Genomic DNA, 19,384 nt, shown 5'->3' with positions numbered 1-19,384 from the left:
AATCCCAGTTTCCAATCACTAAACATCCTGTGATTTTAAGAAGTCTCCCTTGAGACCCCTAATATGCAGTCAGGTTTAAGAAATGATAACGCAGACCATTATCCTAGGATCTGCAGAAATTAACCAAGTGAATGCTCACTTTTGTGAGACCAGCTGTCTAGATCAACCTAACAACTGAGCCGAGCTTACATTGGTACAAAGCAATTTAGATATACGTACAAACTGGGACTTCCCTGGTGGGCCAGTGGTTAAGACTCTGCACTTCCATTGCAGGGGGCCCGAGTTTGATCCCTGGTCAGGGAACTAAGATCCCGCATGCCACACAGGTTAAAAAAATGCATTAGATATATTTACAAAATATGACAGATATGTATTTTGTAAATATTTATATGGAGAGAATACATATTTTATACATGCCTGGGTGTGTATATATATATATATATATATATATATATATATATATATATATATATACACACACACCTGTGCTTGTGCACTTGTTGCAGGAATGGGGACCCCTTTCAGGGCCCAAGAGTGGGTTCTTGTCTAACACTCAGAGGAGACACACGTGCTGACAAAGCAAGAGACTTTATTGGCAAGGGGCACCTGGGCGGAGAGCAGTAGGGTAAGGGAACCCAGGAGAACTGCTCAGCCATGTGGCTCGCAGTCTTGGGGTTTTTGGTAGTGGGGTTAGTTTCTGGGTTGTCTCTGGCCAATCATTCTGACTCAGTGTCCTTCCTGGTGGCTCACACATTGCTCAGCCAAGATGGGTTCCAGAGAGAAGGATTGTGGAAGGTTGGTAGGACATATGGACTGGCACCTCCTCGCTCCTTTTGACCTTGCCTGAACTACTCCAGTTGGTGGTAGCTTGTTAGTTCCACGTTCCTAGCCAGGACCTCCTGCTATAAGATAACTCATGCAAGTGTTTACTGTTGGGCCTGGCCAGGGTGGGCAGTTTCAGTCAGTGGTTCCCCTAACACAGGGGTCCCCAACCTCCGGGGCTGTGGAACAGTAGCAGTCTGCGGCCTGTTAGGAACCTGGCTGCATAGTAGGAGGTGAGCATCCGGCAAGCAAGCGAAGCTTCATCTGCCGCTCCCCATCACTTGCACTACTTCCTGAACCATTACCCCCACCCCCCAAGTCAGTGGAAGAATTGTCTTCCAAGAAACCGGTCCCTGGTACCAAAAAGGCTGGGGACCGCTGCCACACTTGTGTATCTTTTTTGGTGTATTTTATTTAGGACAAATTAGTATTGATTCTACACAACCACACCAACATTGTACACTTTCTGCAGTATTCTATGTAGACAGTAAAGTGTGGGATACAGCAAAGTAATTTAGAGCTGATCTGTATTAAACCTTTTATATTTATTTATTTTAGCTTAGTGATATATGTCTTGACTAAAGGGCTGTTCACCTCAAAAATCCCTTTACAAGTCATTTGGAGTTAAGCAAACATCTCAATGGCTTGTGCCATGCATGCATTTCATTAGTTTATTCAGCAAGCATTTTCAATATTCATTCCGCTTAAAATAAGAACTTAAGTAATTCAACTGCAGTAGGTCATGTTAAGACCCAGTGAGAGGTGGGGTGAGGGCTGATCGCTTTCTCTCCTCTACTACCTTTCCCAAACTCTACTCATTTATCCTAAAAGATTAACCCAATGTGTAAAAGCAGCTGTATTCTTCTTTCTTTAGGTCACTTGATGACATCATCCCCAAAGTATCTTTTTGTAAATTTAAAACGTCTACTGATTAAATTCAAACCCCCCAGAGAATACTCCAAATTGGGAAATTTAGGTAAGAAAGATAAGTTTAACTCCTTTAGAAAATAAAATGTCTTCTGCAAATTTCTTGTACTTACTTTTTAAGATTTCCACTTATCCTATTCAGAGACTGAATTGCAAAATTTCTTCCATGAAAATAGAAGAAGGATTTGTATCTGAATTGTATGATACTGGAATAGATATAGACTATAATTTAAATATTTCCTTCATGGTTTTAGGAAGATGTTCATTTCAGAAACTCCTAATATCTCACTTTAATTAGTAAATAATTTATATAATAACATCCAAAAAGGGTTTAACATTCTTAGAATAACATAACAGAAAACTCTCAGTGCCTGTCTCAGTGATAATATTTCAGAAGACTTTGTGGCATATTTATGACAAGTAGTCAAGAAGTTGGAGGTCTATATTTCTCTTAGAAATGATGCTGGTTGGGAGAAATAAAGAATGTGTTAATGTATTATTGCTAGCGTATGGGTTAGCAATAATATAAACATTGCTTGTAGGATAGGATCAGGAGTTGGAGACAAAAGCATGACAGAGAGATGCAAGTAATATGCAAGATCAAGGAAAATCTGTTCTTCACCATCTGCCTGTTTCTCTGTGTGAAAAATAACTTTCATAGGAAAGATTAAAAATAACCTAAAGTGTCACTTTCAAGCAGGTTTCCAGCTGAGGTAGAAGGCCCTACCTGCCTTTCACTGTTTCATGAATCAGCTAATTTTTTCATAAGCATTTTTTCATATCTAACAGTCAAACAACTTGAATGATTGCATGTTAGAAGCTAAGGAACCTTCTTACCTTCATTATAATACTGTTCTGTTCTATCCCTGCATTGCTTCATTACTTTAAAAAGGCGGAATTTTCATTTGTTCTCTTTCTATCATAAGTGTCTCATGGGTGAAGATTCATTTCTGAAAACAATAAAAAATTCATTTGGTTCATAAAGGAAGAAATGGTTGTGAATTATATTACCAAAGCTGTTCTTGATATGCTTGTCCATTAAAATAAAACAGAATAGTTGAGAAACTCCCATTAAATCATTAAAGGAATTTTTTAAAATTACCATTTTAAAGGATTGATTTTATTATTGTGTTATTCAATATGCCTAAGCAATGGTCCATTCTTCTAAGTCCTGAATAAATAACCCACTAAAAAATCATGGCCAAGTGGTTTTAAACTAGAAAGAGTAGCTGTTGGGTAATATGAAAACCAAGTGAATGAATCAGGAGTTTAAAATTTCAAAAACACTGAACAAAATATCTCATAATTTTTCTACAACATAAGCAGAAAAAACTTTTCTAATATCTCTCCACATGTCACAAACCACAGCAAGTATTATTACTACAGATAAAAAGTGTCAACAGAAGAATCATTCAAATATATAACAAATTTTGACTTACAAATTATTTGCTTAACAAATTACAAATTATTTTGGTTCTAAATGAAATCTTTGATATGGAACTTTATTTAGCGAATCAGTCAGATGAACTGATAGTAGTAACTCCACATTTCTACCCAAGAAGGATTTAGGGATTAATAAGATGGTTGTAAGGGGTCCTTGAAGCTGAGCTTGCAAAGCACTCTGCACTCCATCAAGAATTTGTGAGTTGTCCACATCAAAGAAGAAGAAATGGAAAGTTGGGAGTGGGGGTAGAGAGGTGTTAAAGACACAGGTGCCCCTAGTACCTGAGGTCAGGACAGTGGTGATGTAGAAGGAAACTGAAAACAATGAAGGAAAATGAAGCAATTATGTTCTCCACATACTACATAAACTATATGGAGATATCCTTTCAGCTTTAAGCATTCATGAGAAACTGGTCCAGCTAACAGGGGTCTTTATACAAGTTAAATTCCTTGTTCAGTTTCTTAACAATTACTGCCTCTCACCTAAAAAGAGGAAATCCTCAGGGGTCATTTGAAAGAACTATCCTGGATTTGAATTCTGTTTCTCCACTTACTATCTGTACAAATTTCTTTCTTTCTTTTTGTTTTTTGTTTGTCTGAGAAGTACTTTATTCTCCTTTCCTTTTTTTAAAATAGATCTTTATTGGAGTTTAATTGCTTCACAATACCGTGTTAGTTTCTGTTGCACAAGAAAGCGAATCAGCCATATGCATACACATGTCCCCGTATCCCCCTCTCTCTTGAGCCTCCCTCCCATCCTCCCTATCCCACCCCTCTAGGTCATCACAAAGCACAAAGCCGACCTCCCTGTGCTATACTGCTGCTTCCCACCAGCCAACTATTTTTACATTCAGTAGTGTATATATGTCGATGTTACTCTCACTTTGCCCCAGCTTCCCCCTCCCAACCCATGTCATCAAGTCCATTCTCTATGTCTACCTCTTTATTCCTGCCCTGCAACTAGGTTCATCAGTACCATTTTTTTTTAGATTCCATAATATGCATTAGCATATGGTATTTGTTTCTTTTCTTTCTGACTTACTTCACTCTGTATGACAGACTCAAGTGATCCACCTCACTACAAATAACTCAATTTCATTTCTTTTTATGGCTGAGTAATATTCCATTGTATATATGTGCCACATCTTCTTAATCCATTCAACTGTTGATGGACACTTAGGTTGGTTCCATGTCCTGACTATTGTAAATAGTGCTGCAATGAACATTGTGGTGCATGTCTCTTTTTGAATTATGGTTTTCTCAGGTTATATGCCCAGTAGTGGGATTGCTGGGTCATATGGTAATTCTATTTTTAGTTTTTTTAAGGAACCTCCATACTGTTTTCCATAGTGGTTGTATCAATTTACATTCCCACCAACAGTGAAGGGGGGTTCCCTTTTCTCCACACCCTCTACAGCATTTATTGATTGTAGATATTTTGATGATGGCCATTTTGACCAGCGTGAGGTGATACCTCATTGTGGTTTTGATTTGCGTTTCTCTAACGAAGAGTGATGTTGAGCATTCTTTCATGTGTTTGTTGGCAATCTGTATATCATCTTTGGAGAAATGTCTATTTAGGTCTTCCGCCCATTTTTGGATGGGTTTTTTTTTTTTGAGCTCTATGAGCTGCTTGTATATTTTGGAGATTAATCCTGTGTCAGTTGCTTCCTTTGCAAATATTTTCTCCTATTCTGAGGGTTATCTTTTCATCTTGTTTATGATTTCCTTTGCTGTGCAAAAGCTTTTAAGTTTCATTAGGTCCCATTTGTTTATTTTGGTTTTCATTTCTGTTACTCTAGGAGGTGGGTCAAAAAGATCTTGCTGTGATTTATGTCGAAGAGTGTTTTTCCTCTAAAAGTTTTATAGTGTCTGGTCTTACATTTAAGTCTTTAATCCATTTGGAGTTTATTTTTGTGTATGGTGTTAGGGGGTGTTCTAATTTCATTCTGTTACATGTAGCTGTCCAGTTTTCCCAGCACCACTTACTGAAAAGGCTGTCTTTTCTCCACTGTATGTTCTTGGCTCCTTTGTTGTATATTAGGAGTCCATATGTGCATGGGTTTACCTCTGGGCATTCTACCCTGTACCATTGATCTATAGTTCTGTTTTTGTGCCAGTACCATGCTATCTTGATTACTGTAGCTTTGTGGTATAGTTTGAAGTCAGGGAGCCTGATTCCTCCAACTCTGTTTTTTCTTTCTCAAGATTGCTTTGGCTATTCAGGAGCTTTTGTGTTTCCATACGAATTGTAAGATTTTTTGTTCTAATTCTGTGAAGAATGCCATGGGTAGTTTGATAGGTATTGCATTGAAACTGTAGATTGCTTTGGGTAGTATAGTCATTTTCACAATATTCATTCTTCCAATCCAAGAACATGGTTTATTTCTCCATCTGTTTATGTTATCTTTGATTTCTTTCATCAGTGTTTTATAATTTTCTGAGTACAAGTCTTTCTTCTCCTTAGGCAGGTTTATTCATAGGTATTTTATTCTTTTTGTTGCAATGGTAAATGGGAGTGTTTCCTTAATTTCTCTTTCTGATTTTTCATTGTTGGTGTATAGGAATGCCAGATATTTCTGTGCATTAATTTTGTATCCTGCAACCTTACCAAATTCATTGATTGGTTCTAGTAGTTTTCTGGTGGCATGTTTAGGATTTTCTATGTATAGTATCATGTCATCAGCAAATAGTGACCATTTTACTTCTTCTTTTCCAATATGTATTCCTTTTATTTCTTTTTCTTCTCTGATTGCCATGGCTAGGACTTCCAAAACTGTGTTGAATAAGAGTGGCAAGAGTGGACATCTTTGTCTTGTTCCTGATCTTAATGGAAATGCTTTCAGTTTTTCACCACTGAGTATGATGCTTCCTGTGGGTTTGTCATAGATGGCCTTTATTATGTTAAGGTAGGTTCCCTCTATGCCCATATTCTGGAGAATTTTTATCAGAAATGGGTGTTGAATTTCGTCAAAAGCTTTTTCTGCATCTATTGAGATGATGAAATGGTTTTTATTCCTTAATTTGTTAATGTGGTGTATCAAATTGATTGTTTTGCATATAGTAAAGAATCCTTGCATCCCTGGGATAAATCCCACTTGATCATTGTGTATGATCCTTTCAATGTGTTGTTGGATTCTGTTTCCTAGTATTTTGTTGAGGATTTGTGCGTCTACGTTCATCAGTGATATTGGTCTATAATTTTCTTTTTTTGTGATATCTTTTTCTGGTTTTGGTATCAGGGTGATGGTGGCTTTGTAGAATGAATTTGAGAGTATTTCTCCCTCTGCAATTTTTTGGAAGAGTTTTGAGAAGGATCAGTGTTAGCTGTTCTCTAAATGTTTGACAGAATTCACCTGTGATGCCATCTGGTCCTGGACTTTTGTTTGTTGGAAGGTTTTTAATTATGGTTTCAATTTCATTACTGTGATAGGTCTGTTTATGTTTTCTAATTCTTCCTGGTTCAGTCTTGGAAAATTGTACCTTTCCAAGAATTTGTCCATTTCTTTGTGGTTGTCTATTTTATTGGCATATAGTTGCCTGTAGTAGTCTCTATAATCCTTTGTATTTCTGCAGTGTCAGTTGTGATTTCTTCTTTTTCATTTCCAATTTTATCGATTTGCGTCCTCTCCCTTTTTTTCTTGATGAGTCTGGTGAAGGGTTTATCAATTTTGTTTATCTTCTCAAAGAACCAGCTTTTAGTTTTATTGATCTTTGCTACTGTTTTCTTCATTTCTATTTCATTTACTTCAGCTCTGACCTTTATGATTTCTTTCCTTCTACTGACTTTGGGTTTTCTTTGTTGTTCTCTAGTTGTTTTAAGTGTAGCGTTAGATTGTTTATTTGAGATTTTTCTTGTTTCTTGACGTGAGATTGAATTGCTATAAACTTCCCTCTTAGAACTGCTTTTGTTGCATCCCATAGGTTTTGGGTCATGTGTTTTCGTTGTCATTTGTTTCTATGTATTTTTTAATTTCTTCTTTGATTTCTTCAGTGATCTCTTGGTTATTTAGTAGCACACTGTTTAGCGTCCATGTATTTGTCCCTTCATAGTTGTTAGCATTTGCCTTATGTATTGAGGTGCTCTTATGTATTGAGGTGCTCTTATGTTGGGTGCACAAACATTTATAATTGTTATGTTTTCTTCTTGGATTGATCCTTTGATCATTATGTAGTGTCCCTCCTTATCTCTTGTAACAGTCTTTATTTTAAAGTCTGTTTTATCTGATATGAATATTGCTACTCCAGCTTTCTTCTGATTTCCATTTGCATAGAATATCTTTTTACATCCCTTTACTTTCAGTCTGTATGTGTCCCTAGGTCTGAAGTGGGTCTCTTGTAGACAGCTTATATATGGGTCTTGTTTTTGTATCCATTCAGCCAGTCTGTGTCTTTTGGCTGGTGTAGTTAATCCATTTACATTCAAGGTATTATCAATATGTATGTTCCTATTACCATTTTCTTAATTGTTTTGGGTTTGTTATTGTAGGTGTTTTTCTTCTCTTTTGTTTCCCACTTAGAGAAGTTACTTTAGCTTTTGTTGTAAAGCTGGTTTGGTGGTGCTGAATTCTCTTAGCATTTGCTTGTCTGAAAAGCTTTTGACTTCTCCATCAAATCTGAATGAGATTCTTGCTGGGTAGAGTAATCTAGGTTGTAGGTTTTTCTCTTTCATCACTTTAACTATATCCTGCCACTCCCTTCTGGCCTGCAGAATTTCCACTGAAAAATCAGCTGATAACCTTAGAGGATTCCTTTGTATGTTATTTTTTGTTTTTCCCTTGCTGCTTTTAATATTTTTTCTTTGAATTTATTTTTTGTTAGTTTGATTAATATGTGTCTTGATGTGTTTTTCCTAGGGTTTTTCCTGTATGGGACTCTCTGTGCTTCCTGGACTGGGTGACTATTTCCTTTCCCATGTTAGGGAAGTTTTTCACTATAATCTCTTCAAATATTTTCTCAGTCCCTTTCTTTTTCTTTTCTTCTTCTGGGACCCCTATAATTCGAATGTTGGTGCGTTTAATGTTGTCCCAGAGGTCTCTGAGATTGTCTTCATTTCTTTTCATTCTTTTATCTTTATTCTGCTCCTTGGCAGTTATTTCTACCATTTTGTCTTCCAGCTCACTTATTCATTCTTCTGCCTCCGTTATTCTGCTATTGATTCCTTCTAGTGTATTTTTCATTTCAGTTATTGTGTTCTTCATCTCTGTTTGTTTGTTCTTTAGTTCTTCTAGATCTTTGTTAAACATTTCTTGTATTTTCTCAATCCATGCTTCCATTCTATTTCTGAGATTCTGGATCATCTTTACTGTCATTACTCTGAATTCTTTTTCAGGTAGATTGCCTATTTCATCCTCATGTATTTAATCTTATAGGTTTTTACCTTGCTCCTTCATCTGTGACATATTTTTTTGCCATCTCATTTTTTTTTTTTTTTTTTTTTTTTTTTTTTTTTTTATGAGTGGGATTGTGTTCCTGTCTTACTGGTTTTGTGGCCTGAGGTTTCCAACACTGGAGTTTATAGGCTATTGAGTAGAGCTGGGTCGTGGTGCTGAGATGAGGAACTTTGTGAGACCTCACTTCAATGAATATTCCCTGGAGTCTGCGGTTCTCTGTTAGCCCAGTCTTTCGGACTTGGAGCTCCCACTGCAGGAGCTTCCACCCAACCCCAAGCTCACGAATCAAGATCCTGCAACCCGTGTGGGGTGGCAAAAAAAAAAAAAAAAAAGAACAATAACAAAGTAAAAAATAAAATTAGACTAGGAAACTAACAGATATGTTAGAAAGAATGTAAAGATAAAAATATAGATGCATCAACAACTGGAAGATACATCAGTACCACAACAGTAAAAAGGAGGAGGGAGAAGAAAAAAAAAGGGGGTGGGGGAAGGCCTTGGCTGTGGAAAGTGAGCCTAAGCAAGGGAGAGTTTTGGGTGGTGGGTGGGGCCAATGCTCAGGACCCAAAGGACTGGGAAAGGCCCTGGGGGCTTTGAGGGGTGGGGCTTAGGCTCAAGGAACAGAAGGGGCTCAGGCATGCACCCCACCCCTAGTCTCAGAGGGCAGGGAACCTCACCTGGAAGCCCAGCAGGCTTCCTGGGCTTGAGTGGGCGGGGCAAATGCCCTCCTCTCCTTTCCTGCTCCTCTGGTCTGGGGTCTGGAAGGCCCTCCTGCCTGCCTCTCCTTATCCCCCTGGCCTCCATCCTATGCCCCCAGGACCCATGCAGCCTGGAGGGGGGAAGAGGGGCCTTGGAGGGTAGGGGACTGGCCTGGGAGCTCAGCAGCCTCCCCGGCCTGAGTGGGTCAGGCAATTGCCCTCCACTCCTCTCCCACTCTTCCCAGACAGTCCCTCTCACCTGCCTCTCCTGATCTCTCTGGCCTCAGGAGCACTGATCTTGTCTGGCCTCCACTTCTCCTCCCCCTTCGGTCCCCTTACATCCTACTGGTTCACTCTGGGGTTCCTCCTGTCTCCTTGGTGGTCAGAGATCCCCATCAGCGGCCGGCAGGCACTCTAGTTGTGGGGAGACGCTAACTCCATGTCTTTCCAGATTGCCATCTTGACTCATCCCCTATCTGTGCAATCTTGAACAAGTTACTTGACCCCTCTCAGATACTTTCTCTTTAATTTAGAGATTTTTAATAGTCAGCCGCTAAAATGGTGCATGGTACACAATAGGCACACAATAAATGTGGATGAATGGATAAGTGAATGAGTGTTTACCTTGCCTGGGTTATATAAGAGTTAAATAAGAATGTATATAAAATGCCTGACAACCTGAAAGGAGGCAAAAAGACTGCTTTTTTTTCTCCTTCTCCCACACCTCCCACTCCCCACCACTGCAACCCTCTCTCTTATTCTTTAATGGATCAAAGTAAAAGAAGTCAATTGTGTAAGGCAAATCTCTACTTATTTCAGTTCCTAGAGAACAGGCAACTGAGGGAGGTGGGAAGAGAAGAGACAGTGATAGAAAATCAGGATTCCTTCCCTTTCCTCCCTAAGTATCGCCCCACATGGAAGCAGCAAGCACAGCCATGGGCAGAGCTGCTGTCAGAAGCTTCCTTGGAGCCCAGCCTGTCCCAAATTCTCTTGGCAAACACTGACCAGAGGTTTGAATCCAGGATTCACCTATACCAACGCCCACACTTAGGCATGTACCATGACCAGTGATGAGGCTGTGACTTTGTTGGTAAGGCCAGGAAATAAGCTAGCCGTGGTCAACTCCTGGCTCTAGGCTTCCCTTCTCCAGCCACTCTCAAGGGTGACACCCCACGGGACCCTCAAGCCCTAAAAACTACATTCACAGATGACTCAAGCCCCTCCACAACACTTAAATCACAGGAGTATTCCTGGCCCCAGGTGACCATTAGAGACAGTCTGCTGGGAATGCCTAACTGCCTCTGGCAGGATTCTGTAGTCTCTTGATAGAGAGACTTGAAAACGTGCTCAGAAAACCTAGTTTGAAATGCATAATTATGTACCAGAGTATTTTGGCACTGTCACCAACCTTGTCTTTTCTACTGTAGCAGAATTGTGTAAACCAAGAATTAAGACTATTTTAAAATATTGGTAATTCATATTCTCCTTGACAATAGAAGGGATTAAACTCAGGTAATCAGAACCATAACCTCTTTATCAAAGACACTGTCACCTAAAGATGACACAGAGCAAAAACTGACAAAAGGTATTTTCTTTCTTTTCATGGAAATTGATAAAACAGTCTAACTCGCTTCCCCACCTTTATTAAATTCACCCCCATGAAAGTTAGGTTTTAGTGCTAGTTCCTTACTGTGGGTCAGAACTCAAAAAGAAAACTCAGCACTAAAGATTCTTGTGTCTCCGTAATATCATGAATGGTATATTCTATCATACTGGCTGCAAGCCTATTCTAAGCATACATCAAAATAATACAAATAAAAGACAACATTTCTTTACTGGAATGGGGAGTAAGCAAGATCTGAGAGAAAGACAACTCAGTATTTGAGGAAAACATTTAGCAATGAACAATATAAGACTGTAGAAAATGAAAACAGAAACAAACAAAAATGTATCTTCTATATTCCGATCCCCCTTTCCTAATTCTTTTTGTCAAACTGTTTTCTTCTCCCTCTTCCATTACATCTGTAAGTGGTTAACTGTGTTTAATCTCAGAAAAACTTTGGAACAGGAGATAAGATGCTAACATCCCCAGGATCACTTACGTGTAGGCTTGCTGAAAATGGAGATGTAAAATATGTGCTCCTTAAGTTTGTTTTTCAGACCAGCAGTTTAGCCCCACAAAAGCTTTCACATCAGACAAGCCTCAGTTTTAACCATCCATTTCCCCTTACTAGTTGTGTGGCCTTGGAAAATTTAAACTTTCTGACCCTCAACTCACCTTCTGGAAAAAAGATATGGGAAAAAATAGTGTTCTGTGAGTTTAAACTTAATATGTGTCAGGGGCTATGGAGAAAATATTTTTATATTTCAGCACAGTTAGGATTTTTTTGAGCAAATTTTACTCACACTTGGCCTTGGCTAAAAGCAACCCTTGGAGCTTACTTTATAACTGACTTACACAATGGGAGAACTCCAGAGAGAGAGACTGGAGACACCCCTGGGTTATAAAGCTGGAGACCCTGGTTCCTCTGGAGAGATTTATTTATATCCCAACAGATTAAAGTAAGCACTCAGGATCCTCCCCATTATGTTTCCAAGGAGACTCTCTCAGGAGGCAGGGGAATAACATACATAAGAACCCATGTTCATTTTTTTGAGGATTTCTTGCTTAAAATACACTTCTTATGTACAGAGATATAATCTATCTGGCTCTTATTATATCACCCTAAGTGTAAGAATTGGGGCACAGGGGAACCACGTGGTTGTTGTTTGCTGTAAATAAGTGAATCATAATATGTTCTGCTCCAGAAACTTCATATATGTATTCAGGATAATATCAATAAATATGGAATTTTTAAAACTTTACAAAATATAAATTATCTAAAAGAGCACTTGACATGTAGTAGGTACTTAATAAATGGTAATTATTTTTTCAACTTGACTTAAAAATGTTTTTTAACCACACAGACTTATCTGAAACGTGTAGTTTTTTTTTTTTTTTTTTCCCAGTCAGGATTCCAATATTAGATTTATAGGTAACTCTCATATTAATAAAATCTGACAGTCATAAAACCAAAGCTGAAACATGATAAATTAGGAGCAATTGTTCATATTACAAATAGACTTTTCACTTCCTAAGAGAAACCTGGCATGAGTGGAGGTCATTCTTAGAAGTTAATAAAATTTCAGTTTTTATTTAAAATGTCCAACATTAAAATATTCCCTTTTAGACATCCAAATTTGTAATGTATTTGGAGATTATTAGCCATAGAAGCTCCAAGGAACAACAGAAACTGTATGAACTACATGTACTTTTTGTTATACTAGTAGTGATGGTGGTGTATTAATCAAGTACTAGTAATAATAACTATAGCAAAAACATCAATAATTAACATTTATTAGGCACCTAATATATGTCACACACTGCTAGTTTATACGTTTTCTTTTATGTAGGACTCAACAGCAAGCTTTTCAGTTATATGTCCTCTATTTTGCAAATGAGGGAGATGAATTTTAATGAAGTGAAGAATGAATGAATCTCTGTCCAAGATTATATAGCCATTAAGTAGCAGAGATTTTAACACAGAACTCTCTGAGGCACAGAGCACACACATCACTGCTATGTGGCCTCCCAAGGGGATAATCCAGATAGAAATTTTAGTAATATTGGGGCAAAAGAGGTTGTTAGGTAGAGCTGTAGTAGGCACAGGACTCTGGTTTCCTGACATCATCTTTAAAACTAAACAACCATAGAAAGACTTACAATTACTGTAAATTATCAGAAAGAGACAGGAAATAATCAGAATCAAAGATGGATTCTTTATGATACTTCTGAGAGAAACTCTCCCACTAACAGGTTAGTTATATGGGCACATGCACATGCTGAGACATAAACATGCACATAAACCCAACCTCATACACTTTTACACACAGGTACACATATGTACACACATACACATGAGTACACATATGTACACACACATATACTCACTCAGGTACTTAACATCTGGATTTACAAGGGAAAAAACTTTCATGCCCATAAATAAAAGCAGTATCTTGCTTCAGATTCTCTTTAGGATCTAAATTTAGTTTATAAATTTCCCTTTATAATTCTAAGCATCTGGCCTAGGAACACCTGCCTTCAGCTCTGGTATTTGTGATCTATGTGAATAATTTCAGTTGCTAAGTGGACACTTCTGATTTCCAGTGATAGTCCAGCTCATCCCACACTTTCAAATGATGAAGAGTGTGAGCTCTTCTGCCTTGGCTAGCTAGATGTGGGGCCAGCAGTAGATGAGGGTCCCATAGATACGAATTCCTCTCAAGATAGGGCCACTCTAGGCCAAAATGACCTTATCAGATGGTTTCCCAAATTACAGATAAATGAGAACAAATCATTTAAAGAACTGTATTCTAAGAAAGGAGCTATGTGAGGTTCAAAAGACAGAAGAATAAGAAGAAAAGGCAAGACATTAAAAAAAAAAAACTGGAAGAGAAGTTAGCTTACCTGAGTATCTTATCTAGAACCATCCGTTTCAAATCCTGATATTAATTTCAGTATACTCAATCAGAGACAGCAGAAAAATAGTCAGAAAGGAGCTAAAGACCATTTAATTACATCTAAACCGATGCTTTGCGAGTGACAACATCACAAAGTTAGTAAGATATCATAAAAAAACTCTGCTTTTGTACAAATTTATTAGTGCATGAGTGGTAAAGATTTATAATCCAAAAGATGACACAAAAAGCAATCTGCACATCTGCCCTATGTATGTAAAAATGCATTTGTGAAGATAATATTCTTACCAAAAATGGAAGAAGGTGTGAGTCCAAGAACTAATTGTTCTCCAATTCCAGCTCAATAGAGAAAATCCAGTTCTCTGGCCAATCTTGATAATTGCTTATTTGTCTTGCATTCAGCTTTCTCCCAGAACTGGCTCATATGCGTATCTCTGATCTCCGGAAAAACAGAAATACAAACTGGAAAGAACCATGCAAGTTCATCTCCAGTGCATGGCTAATATCTGAACTATCAGCTCAGTCCAGGAGAGCAGAGCATGTTTCTCCCCTTCGCACATTTTCACAAGGCTTGTTACAAGAGGCTAGCTACTAATCATGAAATGCCTAATGTGTCTGGAGACATCACATAGATGCCTTCAAATCCTTGCCACAGCCGGATGAGACAGGAACTATGATCGTTCATTATAGGGAGGAAACTGAGACCGCGTTAATTGCCCAACAGTTTTCATTTGAGTGGGAGAACTTGTATTTGAAGATAACACTTTTCATTCCATTCAAGTTCCTTGTAATCTTGTAATTTTAAATACAATAAAAATGTTCATCTAAATAATAAACAGCAGCTAGAGCCTCCCAGGTTTTCTCAAATGAGTCTCTTTTTCAGAACATTCCAAAATAACCTCAAGGACTTGATGCTTATTTAAACAGCAAGATGCTTCAGTAAAAGAAGCTAATGCTGCCAAGTAGAGTCAGATTTTCTCCAGAGCTTCTAGGTGAAGACAAATAAAGCTCTTAGAAGCATTACAGATAATGAAAATCATCAACAATTTCCTGCCTCTACTGTCTCTTGTTAATACTTTTGTTGTGCAGATTGCCCTAATTTGATTGTGGGTTTTTTTTCCCCCCATTGTTGCCAAGAACTATAAACACAATGGGATGTAACAAAGTGGTATTCTGGGTCTTTTATTGTCATTATTATTCTCATTTAGCTTTGGAAATTAGATTCGACTTTACTGGCTAAGAGCAGAGCTCTCCATCTTTTCACATAAGGTGTGCCAGTCAGAAATCCCCTGCCATGCCCTTCCTATTCATCAGTTTTGCAAAGGTGCCCTAGAGAAAGAGCCATGGCAAGCAGAGAAACACCTGTAAAATGCATTAAAAACTCTTCTGAGAATGATGTTTCTCTGGGACTGAGCCACATTTACTAGGTGACAAATACACCCTTCTGGGCATTCATTTTATAGGTAAAGTATGTCTGAATGCTCAATATTCTCCCACAACCCTCACTAACTGTACCTCCCACTTGGACATTTTAAAATTTTAAACAGACAATGTCAGAATTAGCTGAATGGTCCTAGTCCTAAGGAAAGGGCCAATGCTGGGTACTTGAAAAGCAGTAAGGCATCCCCAGTAGATATATAATCCACTGTTGAGCCAGGCATCCTAAATTGAATTTGAGTTTGTCCTGAATTAGCTAAATATTTTATTTAAGTTACTAAGCCTCTACTTAATTCTCTCCTGTCAAAAAGAGCTTATAATACTTCATAAGGTGATTGTGAGTATAAAATGAGATAATGTCTTGAGAGTACTTAGTATAATGCTTGTTACTTAGTGAGAATTCAGAAAAGTGTTTGGTTGGTAAGTGTATGTTTGTATCTGTATATAAAATTCAGAAACATTAGCAAAATGAAAAAGGATTTCTTTGCCACCAAAACTAAGAGTTATATGGCCAAGTAAGTTTTAAAAATATAGGTTTAAACAATGTGAAACAGATTTCTTTACTGAAGATTTCCCAAAACTTGTATTATGCTGACATGTATTAGGAACCCACTAGAGAAAGCTGTAATTAAAAACAAAAGAAAAAAAAAACAATAAAACGGAGTTTCACGGATGCCAACCAGTCACCTGAAAAGAGACACCCAAGTATTAAATCAACACTCAAAAAAATTGTCACTAGAGGACTTTAAGGGAGGTCAAGCCAATTTCCACCTCAATCTGAAGGAAAAAACATCAAAGGCTAGCAAAACACACTCATGAGAAAGAAGACACAACAGATTCAGAGAAAAGTGTTCTAGAGTATATTATCTAAATTGAAGTTGTCAATGCCCTGCATAATTCCACAACTCCTTTGGAAACAGCTAGTACAGAGATGTGTGACAGAGATGCCAATGTTGAGAAGTGTCTGGAATGTGTCAGTGTACACCTGGGCTCACTTTTCTCACTTAGGAAACCGACTTTCCAAATCTACTGGTGATGATGCTGTGAGGATTAAATAAGACTGAGTCTTTTTAAAAAACACCAAACTATTAGACATTGTTATATTGAATGTAAGATGGAACCACTTAGTAAGGAACAGGTGAAGATAAGGTCAGGACTTACTACCAAATCTATAGAAATAATGGAACCTAAGTGCCCATCAACAGATGAATGGATAAAGAAGATGTGGCACATATATACAATGGAATAGTACTCAGCCATAAAAAGAAATGAAACTGAGTTATTTGTAATGAGGTGGATAGACCTGGAGTCTGTCATACAGAATGAAGTAAGTCAGAAGGAGAAAAACAAATACCGCCTGCTAACACATATATATGGAATCTAAGAAAAAAAATGTCATGAAGAGATTAGTGGTAGGACGGGAATAAAACACAGACCTACTAGAGCATGGACTTGAGGATATGGGGAGGGGGAAGGGTAAGCTGTGACGATGTGAGAGAGTGGCAGGGACTTATACACACTACCAAATGTAAATTAGATAGCTAGTGGGAAGCTGCTGCATAGCACAGGGAGTACACCTCTGTGCTTTGTGACCACCTAGAGGGGTGGCATAGGGAGGGTGGGAGGGAGGGTGATGCAAGAGGGAAGAGATATGGGAATATATGTATATGTATAACTGATTCACTCTGTTGTAAAGGAGAAACTAACACACTATGGTAAAACAGTTATACTCAAATAAAGATGTTAAAAATTAAAAAAAAATTTTTTAAATTTAAAAAAAAAGAACAAAAAACCTTGCAACAAACAAAAGCCCAGGACCAGATGGCTTCACAGGCGAATTCTCTCAAACATTTAGAGACGAGCTAACACTTATCCTTCTCAAACTCTTCCGAAATATAGTTGAGGGAGGAACACTCCCAAACTCACTCTTCAAGGTCACTATGACCCTGATACCAAAAGCAGACAAAGATGTCACAAAGCAAAAAACTACAGACCAATATCACTGGTAAATACAGATGCATAATCCTCAAGAAAATACTAGGAAACAGATCCAACAGCACATTAAAAGGATCATACCCCGTGATCAAGTGAGGTTTATCCCAGGAATGCAAGGATTCTTCAATATATGTAAATCAATCAATGTGATACACTATATTAACAAATTGAAGGAGAAAAACCATATGATCATCTCAATAGATGAGAGAAAGCTTTTGACAAAATTCAACACCTATTTATGATAAAAACCCTCCAGAAAGTAGGCATAGAGGGAACTTACCTCAACATAATAAAGGCCATATATAACAAACCCACAGCCAACATCGTTCTCAATGGTGAAAAACTGAAACCATTTCCACTAAGATCAGGAACAAGACAAGGTTGCCCACTCTCACCACTATTATTCAACATAGTTTTGGAAGTTTTAGCCACAGCAATCAGAGAAGAAAAAGAAATAAAAGGAATCCAAATAGGAAAAGAAGAAGTAAAGCTGTCACTGTTTGCAGACACGATACTATACATAGAGAATCCTAAAGATGCTACCAGAAAACTACTAGAGCTAATCAATGAATTTGGTAAAGTAGCAAGATAGAAAATTAATGCACAGAAATCTCTTGCATTCCTATACACTAATGATGAAAAATCTGAAATTGAAATTAAGGAAACACTTCCATTTACCATTGCAACACAAAGAATCAAATACCTAGGAAAAAACCTACATAAGGAGACAAAAGACTTGTATGCAGAAAATTATAAGACACTGATGAAAGAAATTAAAGATGATACAGACAGATGGAGAGATATACCATGCTCTTGGACTGGAAGAATCAACACTGTGAAAATGACCCTACTACTCGAAGCAATCTACAGATTCAATGCAATCCCTATCAAACTACCAATGGCATTTTTCACAGAACTAGAACGAAAAAATTCGAAATTTGTAAGGAAACACAAAAGATCCCAAATAGCCAAAGCAATCTTGAGAAAGAAAAACAGAGCTGGAAGAATCAGGCTCCCTGACTTCAGACTATACTATAAAGCTATAGTAATCAAGACAGTATGGTCCTGGCTCAAAAACAGAAATATAGATCAATGGAACAGGATAGAAAGGCCAGAGATAAAGCCACGCATATATCGTCACCTTTTTTTTTTTTTTTTTGGCGGTATGCGGGCCTCTCACTGTTGTGGCCTCTCCCGTTGTGGAGCACAGGTTCTGGACGTGCAGGCTCAGCAGCCATGGCTCACAGGCCCAGCCACTCCGTGGCATGTGGGATCCTCCCAGACCAGGGCACTAACCTGTATCCCCTGCATCAGCAGGTGGACTCTCAACCATTGTGCCACCAGGGAAGCCCTGGTCACCTTATTTTTGATAAAGGAGGCAAGAATATACAATGGAGAAAAGACAGCCTCTTCAATAAGTGGTGCTGGGAAAACTGGACAGCTACACGTAAAAGACTGAAATTAGAACACTCCCTAACACCATACAGAAAAATAAACTCAAAATGAATTACATACCTAAATGTAAGGCCAGACACTATAAAACTCTTAGAAAACACAGGCAGAAGACTCTATGACATAAATCACAGCAAGATCCTTTTAGATCCACCTCGTAGGGAAATGGAAATAAAAACAAAAATAAAAAATGGGACATAATGAAACTCAAAAGCTTTTGCACAGCAAAGGAAACCATAAACAAGACGAAAAGATAGCACTTAGAATGGAAGACAGATTTGCAAGAGAAGCAACTGACAATGGATTAATCTCCAAAATATACAAGCAGCTCATGCAGCTCAGTATCAAAAAAAACAAAACCCAATCCAAAAATGGGCAGAAGACCTAAATAGACATTTCTCCAAAGAAGATATACAGATTGCCAACAAACACATGAAAGTATGCTCAACATCACTAATCATTAGAGAAATGCAAATCAAAACTACAATTAGGTTTCACCTCACACCAGTCAGAATGGCCATCATCAAAACATCTACAAACAATAAATGAGGGAGAGGGTGTGGAGAAAAGGGAACCCTCTTGCACTGTTGGTGGGAATGTAAATTGATACAACCACTATGGACAACAGTATGGAGGTTCCTTAAAAAACTAAAAATAGAACTACCATATGACCCAGCCATCCCACTACAGGGTATATAC

This window comes from Kogia breviceps, chromosome 4 (assembly GCF_026419965.1).
Source record: "Kogia breviceps isolate mKogBre1 chromosome 4, mKogBre1 haplotype 1, whole genome shotgun sequence".
NCBI lineage: Eukaryota > Metazoa > Chordata > Mammalia > Artiodactyla > Physeteridae > Kogia > Kogia breviceps.
This window is presented reverse-complemented; position numbering follows the sequence as displayed.